Source organism: Mustela nivalis, assembly GCF_964662115.1.
Source record: "Mustela nivalis genome assembly, chromosome: 9".
NCBI classification, from domain to species: domain Eukaryota; kingdom Metazoa; phylum Chordata; class Mammalia; order Carnivora; family Mustelidae; genus Mustela; species Mustela nivalis.
This window is the reverse complement of record NC_139028.1, coordinates 94,000,717-94,010,250: the sequence shown is the minus strand read 5'-3', so window position 1 is coordinate 94,010,250 and position 9,534 is coordinate 94,000,717.

Below are 9,534 nucleotides of genomic sequence, written 5' to 3'. Positions count from 1 at the left end.
ATTTCCTGCTTTGGTTAGTTTATTTTTTTTTTTTTCCTACTAACTCAGTTTAATCCAAACAAAAGCAGTTTTTTTGCCTAATTTCAACTTCTAGCTTCAAGTTTCTCATCTTATAGAATGAATTGCTGTAGATGTGTTTCTAAGGTCCGCTTCAGCCATAAAATTCTGTTTTAAGAAATTAAGTCCTAACCAGTAGAGCGTTGACAATACTTATTAAAAGATTTTGCCAGTAGGAAATTGCTCTACCTTATTTTTTGCTGACATCATACTTTACTTCAAATGTAGTATCCCATCAGCTGGGTCTCAATTAAAATCAGCAGTTTATTTTTCACCCCCAAACATGTGGCATTTTGTAAGAAACTAGGCACTTTATATACTGGTCATTCACTGGGAATATAAAATGAAAGTAATGTTCAAACTGTCATTCCAGATAGAAATTTTTGTTAAGACTTGACCTCAGAATCAAGCCTGAGATGGAAAAGCCGGTCTCTTACATTTTTTCAGTCTACCCAACTCAAACATGCCGGCTTCACTCAACCAGCTTTCAAGTGTTTGCACCGTGTATTTTTATTTTATTAACCTTTGAACATGTTGATCTTCTGACATCATTCCCGAACATAGCGAAATTGTTTCCTCTTTTCCCAGAGAGGTCTAACCCAGTGTTGGAGGGAACTGACCACAAGTCATGTATTTGGCTGTGGGAAAACAAGTCAGGATGTTGATTAGTAGTTCGGGAGTTTTTACTGTCCTTTGGCCAGGACAGTGGTGAAGCTTCCAGCTTTCGTACAGGATGATTCAGCTTTTACTGTGGGGGCCAGTCAAGGGAAATGGAATAAAAGGCGAGTTTTTTCCTCTAATAGTGGGCTAATACAGAGATGTTGGATGATACCTGACAGTTTTGTGACAGGTGTAAAATTAAAGTGTCTATTACTGTTTCTGTACCAGTAAAGTCTTAGATAAACTAAGCATGAATTACGAATTAGGAATTATGCATGCAATTAGAATATATTCTCCTGTAAGAGGAGCAGTTGCTTGTCATTCCTTTATCCAGGGAACCCTCCGATCTCTGGTGACCGGAAAACATTTTCAATTAGGAGAGAGGTTTTTCTAACTTAAGCCTTGAAAGCACTGTACTTCAGTTACTCCAGCTCTCTTCTTGGCTTGCCTCAATTTAATTATGAATTTCGTTCATCGTTTATATAAAATACCATTAGGTCTCTTTTGTGGTGCCTAGTTCCAACAGAACCTAAGGACTGCAATGCCTTAAAGAAATGAAAAATAGACAATAGTCACTTGTACTTTTCTTTTGAAATAGATTTTTTCCCTAAATTTTCCAGATTCACATGATAAGTCACAGTTAAGTTTCATAGTTGATGCCGTTGCGTTCTATAGAACGGAGATGACACTTCCGAATTCCCAGTCTCCAGAAGTTGATTTGATGAAATCATTAATTAGATGGCTCTCTACAGATTGTGATGTTCAGTTACAGCCTTCACTTTCAGTCACACGCTTGGCAAAGAGAGGCCTATTTGTTTCTCTAAATGTCACCTAAGCCTTTAATGTTTTAAAGCTTTTTCCTCCCCCAAAATTGTTATTATAAAGTTATGAAATACTGAAAAATCATTCTAGATGGGGCAGGCATGTTGTAGAGCGAGGAGATGTGCTCTTTTCTTTCCTCCTCCTGGTGCTCTCAGCTGGACGCTAGCCCCGCGTTTAGGACAAGAGGGAAGGAGAGGCTGACTCTTCTGCTCTCTCAAGGTTTGCAGCTCTGAATGCCCCCACTGGAAAGGCACCAGAGAACCGTGGCAATTCCCCCTCCCAGCTGTGGTTTCTGAAAGGAAGAGCCTTCTCCTGTTAGAGCTGCCTTGCCTCTTCCAGCTGATGGCGTTTATCCGAGTCCTTGCAGGTAGATTTCAGGGTAAGAGCTAAGGGGCCAATGGGAAGAAGAGCACATGGATTCCTGTATTTCGAGAAAGAAGTGCTGCCAGTCTTAGAAGCCCAGAATTACAGTTTCACTCCCGTCCGAAGGAGAATGAAAATTGGGGGGCAGGGCCAGTGTTCTGTTCACGGTTTCAGCACAGTGCCAGGTTAAGATACACACTTGCATGTTTAGTAATGAACTGTTAATGAAAAAACTGGTTAAATTGGTTTTAATTTAATTGGTAGTTTATTTGTCATGTAAGTTTCAGATGGCTTGGTGTAGATGGGTTTGGTTGTTTTGTTCTGTTTTGTTGCTTTTCTCCCCAGTGCTTTCTTTATGAAATTTTTCAAACATGCAAAGACGTTGGATGAATTTTGTAGCGAACAGCCACCACCTAGAACCTACAGGTAACATTTTGTAACATTAGCTTTATCGCTTGGTACATGTTAATTTTAATGAAACTTCTTTAAGTTTGGTTTCTCTTTAAAAACTTCAGATAATTAATTAGCTTCAGTCAAGTTGTCTTAAACTCTTTGGTGAAACTTGTGGTATTTGAGTTGTAGCTAAAATTGTGGTCTTCACTTTCAGCTAGTTTTCAGTTTGTAAATCTGTTACGCTGAATTTTAATCTTATTTATTTTGCCTGAAGGGATGCTTTTTATAATGGATTTATTTGAAAGTTCTTGATCAGTTGTGCAGAATATTCTGATGTTATTTTCACACTTGATAAATTATCCAATTAATTTCTCTGGTGAGAATGTAATTTTTGGCCCATTTTGCTTACACAGGGTTCCAGGATTATGTTCCCAGAGAAGCAATGTAATTTAGTATATATACCATTAGACTAGAAGCTAAGAGACTTAGGTTTTACTCCTGACTGACCATGGGCAAATCATTTCTCTTTGTCTTTGTGTCTGTCTATTTATCTGTAAAGATTGGGATAGAATCTGAAATTTAGATACAATTAAGTAACAGGCAACATTTATTAATGCTTGGATCTATTAAAAAAGAAGCTTTACGAATCCAGGGAGGCTACTATAATTCTGTAACTATGCCAAGCTATGGGGTGAAAACTGACGTGAAAAATGGAAGCATGTGCAGGGGTCAAAGTGTCATCAAAAAGCCTGCTGTGGCTCAGAATTTACTTTGGCTACAGGAGTTGTGAGCAGTTTTCCTAATCCATCTGGACTCAAAATAATGCTTTGTGAGAGGGAGTGAATGAAAAGATGAGAGCCAGTGGCTCACCGTAGACCGAAAACCAGTGTGCAACGGAAGAGTAGGATATGTGGAAGGGAGGGCTTAAAGGCATTCTCCAGATTCACTGCCGCACACTGTTCACTGCCCCCTCCAACCATCCCTCCGTCCCCATGCCCCACACAGAGAACAAGCCTCGCGCCCCACCCCCACCCCAATCTCCTGTCAGGTCAGTACAACGGAGTTGCAGGGTTGGCGGCGGGACCAGCAGGGTCTCCCCTCCATTTAGTAGATACGTGTCACCTGTTCTTTCCAACCCTAGGTTATGCATATAGATTCACATTTCTGTCACAAAGGCACTTAGAGATTTTACATTACATCATTCTTACTGGTGGTTACAAGAATACAACCAAATCCGTGTTTCTTGAATGGCACCTTCCTGAATGTTAGTGTCGACGAAGACAAAGGCCAGACTGACAGTTCTACCCACTCCCATCTGTTGTGGATCTTCTCTTCTCAGCCTGCATTTAGCACCGATAGCTTTACCAAAGAAGTAGTCCTACTTAAAATGAACTATATATATTAGAATATAACTGGTATTCCAAGTGTTTGTTTTAATAAAATAACCACACTGCTTTGATTTTTGCTTTACCTTTGTTTTATTTTGGAGACCAACTCACTACATTGGGAGGGAAGAATGATCCCAGGTACTTGTTCACATATGAAATACAATTAATATTTTGCTTCTCCAGGAAATGATAAATGAGGATTCATTCTAGCCCTTGGTTTAATCTGTAGTTTCTTGCTTGGTCTTTTTTTTTTTTTTTTAAGATTTTATTTATTTATTTGACAGACAGAGATCACAAGTAGGCAGAGAGGCAGGCAGAGAGAGAGGAGGAAGCAGGCTCCCTGCTGAGCAGAGAGCCCGATGCGGGGGCTCGATCCCAGGACCCTGAGATCATGACCCTGAGATCATGACCGGAGCCGAAGGCAGAGGCTTAACCTACTGAGCCACCCAGGCGCCCCTCTTCCTTGGTCTTTTCAAACAGCATTTTGCAAAGTAAAGTTGGGCTCAAAGAGAAAGAAACATTTCCACAACCATTTTAGGCCCAGTAGAAGCCAGAAATGGCATGGACTTAGTCCTAACTGATAAATGAAAAACAGCAACTCCAAGGGCCAAGGCCATCCCACCGCTCCTTCCTTGGCAAAATCCCCCAGACAGGTTTTTAAGTGATGGCTGCCTCTATTGTGCGGCAAAAAAAGCATTTTTAAGAAGCTTTCTATGGGTCAATCCCGTCTCTTCTAAAGTAGACTCAGTTTCCCTAAGTGGAACATACAGGTTGGTTAAGCATGCAAGTGTTCTACAAAATGCCATCTTAATTCTTGGAAAGTTCCAAAAGTAAAATACTGTTATTAATCCCAGAATAAGCCATAATTTTTTTTTTAAACTCCGCCTCTAATTTGGGTTTCTTGACACTTACCTTACTTCTAGTCTATTCTTGTCGATGCCTTGTTACACTTGTCACATTTTTAAAATTACCTTTTTTATGGGGACCAGCAGGGGCAGGGTTAGTTCCTGAAGTGACTGTCTTAATCTTGTCAGGAAATGATGCATAATCACAATAATTTTTGCTTGGTCTGCGTAGGGATTTGCACATTTTAATATAAAAGTGAATCAGCAAGTCTGAACTTCACAGAATTTACACTTGTGAAAACTAATAAAAGCACACTGAGATTCAGATTCCGAAATCCTGAAAAATAATCCTCATCATTACCCCAGACCTTCTCACTTGCTGCTCTGCCCTGATTGTCAGAGGTTGATTTAAAAACAACAACAACAACAACAACAACAACAAAACCCTGTTCGAGAAGTTTTAGTTTCTTAATCCCAGCTGCTTCCCTCTGGCCAGCCTTTTTTTTTAAATATAACTGTATTTTTTTTTTTATTATGTTCAGTTAACCAACATACAGTACATCATTAGTTTCTGATGTAGTGTGCAATGATTCATTAGTTGTGTGTAACACCCGGTGCTCATCACATCATGTGCCCTCCTTAATACCCATCGTCTGGTTACGCCAACCCCCAAACCTTCCCTTCTGTAACCTTCAATTAGGTTCCCAGAGTCCAGAGTCTCTCATGATTTGTCTCCCTCTCTGATTTCTTCTGCTCAGTTTTCCCTCCCTTCCCCATGGTCTTCCCGCTTTTCCTTCTGTTCTACATAAAAGGGAAACCAACTGATAATTGTCTTTCTCTGCTTGACTTATTTCACTTAGCATAATCCCCTCCAATTCCATCCATGTCAAAGCAAATGGTGGGTGATTCATTCTTTCTGATTGGCCAGTCCTTTAAGTGTCTACATAAAGCAGACAAAGCCCCACCAGAAGTGCTTGAGAAAGCTAAAGCTAACTTGTCATTTCCTTTAGAGTGGTTAGGAGCCTGAAAGTGAAATTTTTTTCAAACCTAATCTGTTATTCTCCTGGAGCCATTGTGAAAGAAGAAAGCAAGCAGGTTTCCTGAAAACAACTAGGTTAATAAACCTGAATTTGACTTGATTGATACCTGTAGGGTCGGTGTTTTGCAATATTTTTTTTTCTGTTTTGTTTTGTTTATTGTGGTGATCTTTTTTGTTATTTTTGTTTGTGACCCACAGTAAATTATATACACAGGTAAATATAGAAAGATGATAGGGATAAATGAATAAATAGTATGTACACTGACTCAGCTGAAGAAAAAGATGTTTGAAGCACTGGATTTTATTTCATCTTGATGCATTCTGGTATTTTCTGTTCTTTTTAATTTTTTAAAGTTTTTTATTGTTTTACTTTTTAAAAAAGATTTTATTTATTTGACAGAGAGAGAGATCACAAGTAAGCCAAGAGGTGGGGAGTGGAGGGGAAGCAGGCTCCCCGCTGAGCAGAGAACCCAGATGGGGGCTCAGTCCCAGGACCCTGAGATCTTGACCTGAGCCTAAGGCAGAGGTTTAATCCACTGAGCCACCCAGGCACCCATTCTGTTCTTTTTTAAATGAAGCCCCAGAACCCATATGAGTTTATCAGAATACAGCTTGTCTCTTGAGTCAAGATCTGAGGATTAAAAATAGCCCAGAAGGCTGGTGCCTCTCTCTCTCTCTCTCTCTCTCTCTCTCAGGGTATTATTTGAATGAAGGGGGGCAGGAGGGAGGAAGGGTGGAGAGTGGAGAGGCAGATTTCTTCCTGATATCTCCAAGTTACTGGCAACATTGTCTCCTTCATCAGACCATGAGCTTTCAAGGAAAGGACCAAACTTTCTCTATCTCGGTTGGGAATCTGAGATATCTAATATGATCTTGGCCTTCTCAAAAGAGAGTCAAACTATGACTCTCATATAAATATCAAATGAATACAAGTTAAAGATTTTACTTAATTCTTAATGAGGGAACCAGGTAGATGTTGTAACCCGTTCAAAGGCAAATCCGAAGAACAGACACTTATGGGCAGGGAATACTTAAATGAATGTCCAAATAGAGGCAAAACTACCTTCTCTCTTCCTAGCGAAGGGATGTCAGGTGAATCTCTCCCCACAGGATATAATTTGCATTTCTAAAAACAATTATTTTGCATTTCTCAACGTTATCTACAGGACAGAGCTGAAAAATAGCTTTCTTGGGTCAGAATCTGATAACTCCGAAGGCTGTGCTCCAGACAAGATAATGTAATGTTCCATCAAAGCACAAAATATCCATTCCCCCCTAGAAGTGGACTATTCTGACAGCTGGTGTGAGGTGACCGCTTGTTCCAGCTCCTACAAAGCTCCAAACTGGAACCAAGTCCAGAGTAGTGCAGACCCCGCTCAAGAACCATGTGGCAGTAGGGGGCAGCAAAGCTCCACTCCTAAAGAAAGCAGCCTTCACAAAAAAGAAATTTGTAAAATTGGATTGACCTGGGGTCCATGGACTGAGTCCCTGGGATTGTATGCAAAAAAAAAGTTTTACTTTTTACATTTTTCTGGGAGGAGAGTCTTTTTTTGTTTGTTTCTTTTTTTTTTTTTTTTTTTCTTTTTTGGCTTATGTCTAATGAAGCTACAGAGCACTTTCCCCAAGTATTGGAAATTCCATGTCCTCATTGTCGTATTCACAACTTGGTTGCCAAATTAGCTTTAAGTTAGAAACACCTGAGGAGTTATTAGGTTGAACCATACAAAACTGTCATTTTTGTAAAGTCACTAAAAGGACGAATATTGGCAATTTGCTGAGGTTCAACTTACATATACAAATTCCTGGTCGCCCCCACTCTGATACAGCCAGTGGGTAGATTAATACGTGAGATCAACTGCCACCTTCAGGTTGAAATTTAGGAAAATGGGCTGTTGGATTCCAATCCACCCCAAGGCCTAGATGTGTAACCCCAACCTATTCTGACCACTCTGAACAGTGAAAACCGAGATGGCATTAAGACCATCACCCAACCCAGTTCACTAGAGACTATCCAGAGAGTCTGCTCTGAGGACCACTGGCTTCAGAGTCTCCTGGGGTGCTTGTGAAAATGCATCTCATTAAACCCCCAGAATTAGATGGCTGGGCCCTGGGCTGGGGAATCTGTATTCTAAGTAGGCTCCCAGGTAACTCTGAAGCAAACAAAATATGAGAGTAGGTAACCCCAGGAGATAGGAGAGACTATGAGCTGAGGTCTATTAGGTATATCAAAGTATAACTGTTAAAATGGTAAAATCGTGGCTCTCATTCAAATATAGAATGGACATGTGTCAAAGGTTTTGTTCAGCTCATGAATTTATGGCAGAACCATTAGACGGTAAAGCTGATTCCAAGAGCATTTGGGGAAAAATAATTTATTAAGCCAACAGAAAAAGCATTTCAAAACAAAACAAAACAAAAGATCTTAGAATAAGATTGCTGGGTTAAATAAGAAGCTAGTTAATATCCTCCAGGCTAATACAACCATAACCTGTGGGGTTATCTTTCCTACCAGATTAAAAAAAATACAAATTAACATGTAACTTTGCAGCATCTGGCTATCATGAAACAATAAATAGCAAAGCCAAACACAAATACATTCTGCTAGAAAATTAAACATCCCTGGGTGACTTTGTTAAATAATTCCCCAGTATAACTTTGAAAGGACACTCAGCCCAACTTTTTGCCTTATTTCCAAGTTTTAAACAATTCTGTTCTACAGGGAGCAAAGATAGCAGAACATCAAGTGTGTGGACTCTGTTTCTCTTGAGTGAGAAAATTCAGGCTAGAGCAGATATATTCAAACCTGAGAGCCACCTGATCCAGAGAGAGGTGAAAACTGTCAGAAGTCACGTATAACCTCCTCGGATTTATTTCAGACACTAGCCATAATCACTTCCTCTTGCTTTGTAAGTAAGTGTTTTGTCCTCTTTCTAGTTACCTGACTTAGAAACTCGTCATTCCCTGATAATTTCTCTTAGAAGTTTAACTCAATAGCCTACTAAGGTTTTTTTAGCTTTGTTCTTTTGTGTTTAAAAATTCAGGCACTTTATTTGTTTAAACATCAGAAATATCCTCTAATTTTTATGAAACAATTGTCCAACTCCAGGAGTAAACTTTGAGCTTCATGAAACGTGAACTGGAATAGAAATACTGCGTGTCCCAACTCAACCTCCATATTTTTTTCCTAACTGCTTTTGCCGTTAGAGGGATAGCTTAGGAGTGAGTGTATCAGTATTGGAAAGTTCAGCAGGTGTCTTCATTTCAGTTCCTTCTACTGCTTTCAGGTAAAATTAAAATTCAGTCATTTTTAAAAAGTAATCCTTCAGTGGTTTTCTGGAAGTGAGATTACAGAGCTCTCTTTTCTTCTTTGTACTTTTTTTTTTTTGTATTTTTCCTTTTTAATTTTCTTAAAACTCCCTTTACTGATCAAATTTATCATTCTTTGAGTTATTGATAATAAGAGCATCTACGATGTATTGGCTCTCTAAGTTTTGAAAACATAATTGAAGTTTTATTTTAAAATACCTTTTCCAAGGGGCGCCTGGGTGGCTCAGTGGGGTAAGCCTCTGCCTTCAGTTCAGGTCATGATCTCAGGGTCCTGGGATCCAGCCCAGCATCAGGCTCTCTGCTCCACGGGGATCCTGCTTCCCGCCAGCCCCCCGCCCCCGCCTGCCTCTCTGCCTACTTGTGATCTCTCTCTCTGTCAAATAAATAAATAAAATCTTCCAAAAAATAAAATAAAATAAATACCTTTCCTGAGATATGTTCTATATATCATAACATCCACCCATTTCAAGGTATTTATACACTGATATAATGGTATTATTCGCACGAGGCAAAAGGAGGAAACAACACAAAAGTTCTTCGCTGGATGACTGATCCAAACAAATTGTGGTCTATATTTACAGAGGAATATGATTCAGCCTTAAAAAGGAAGGAAATAAAAGAAAGTAAGAAAAAAAAAAAA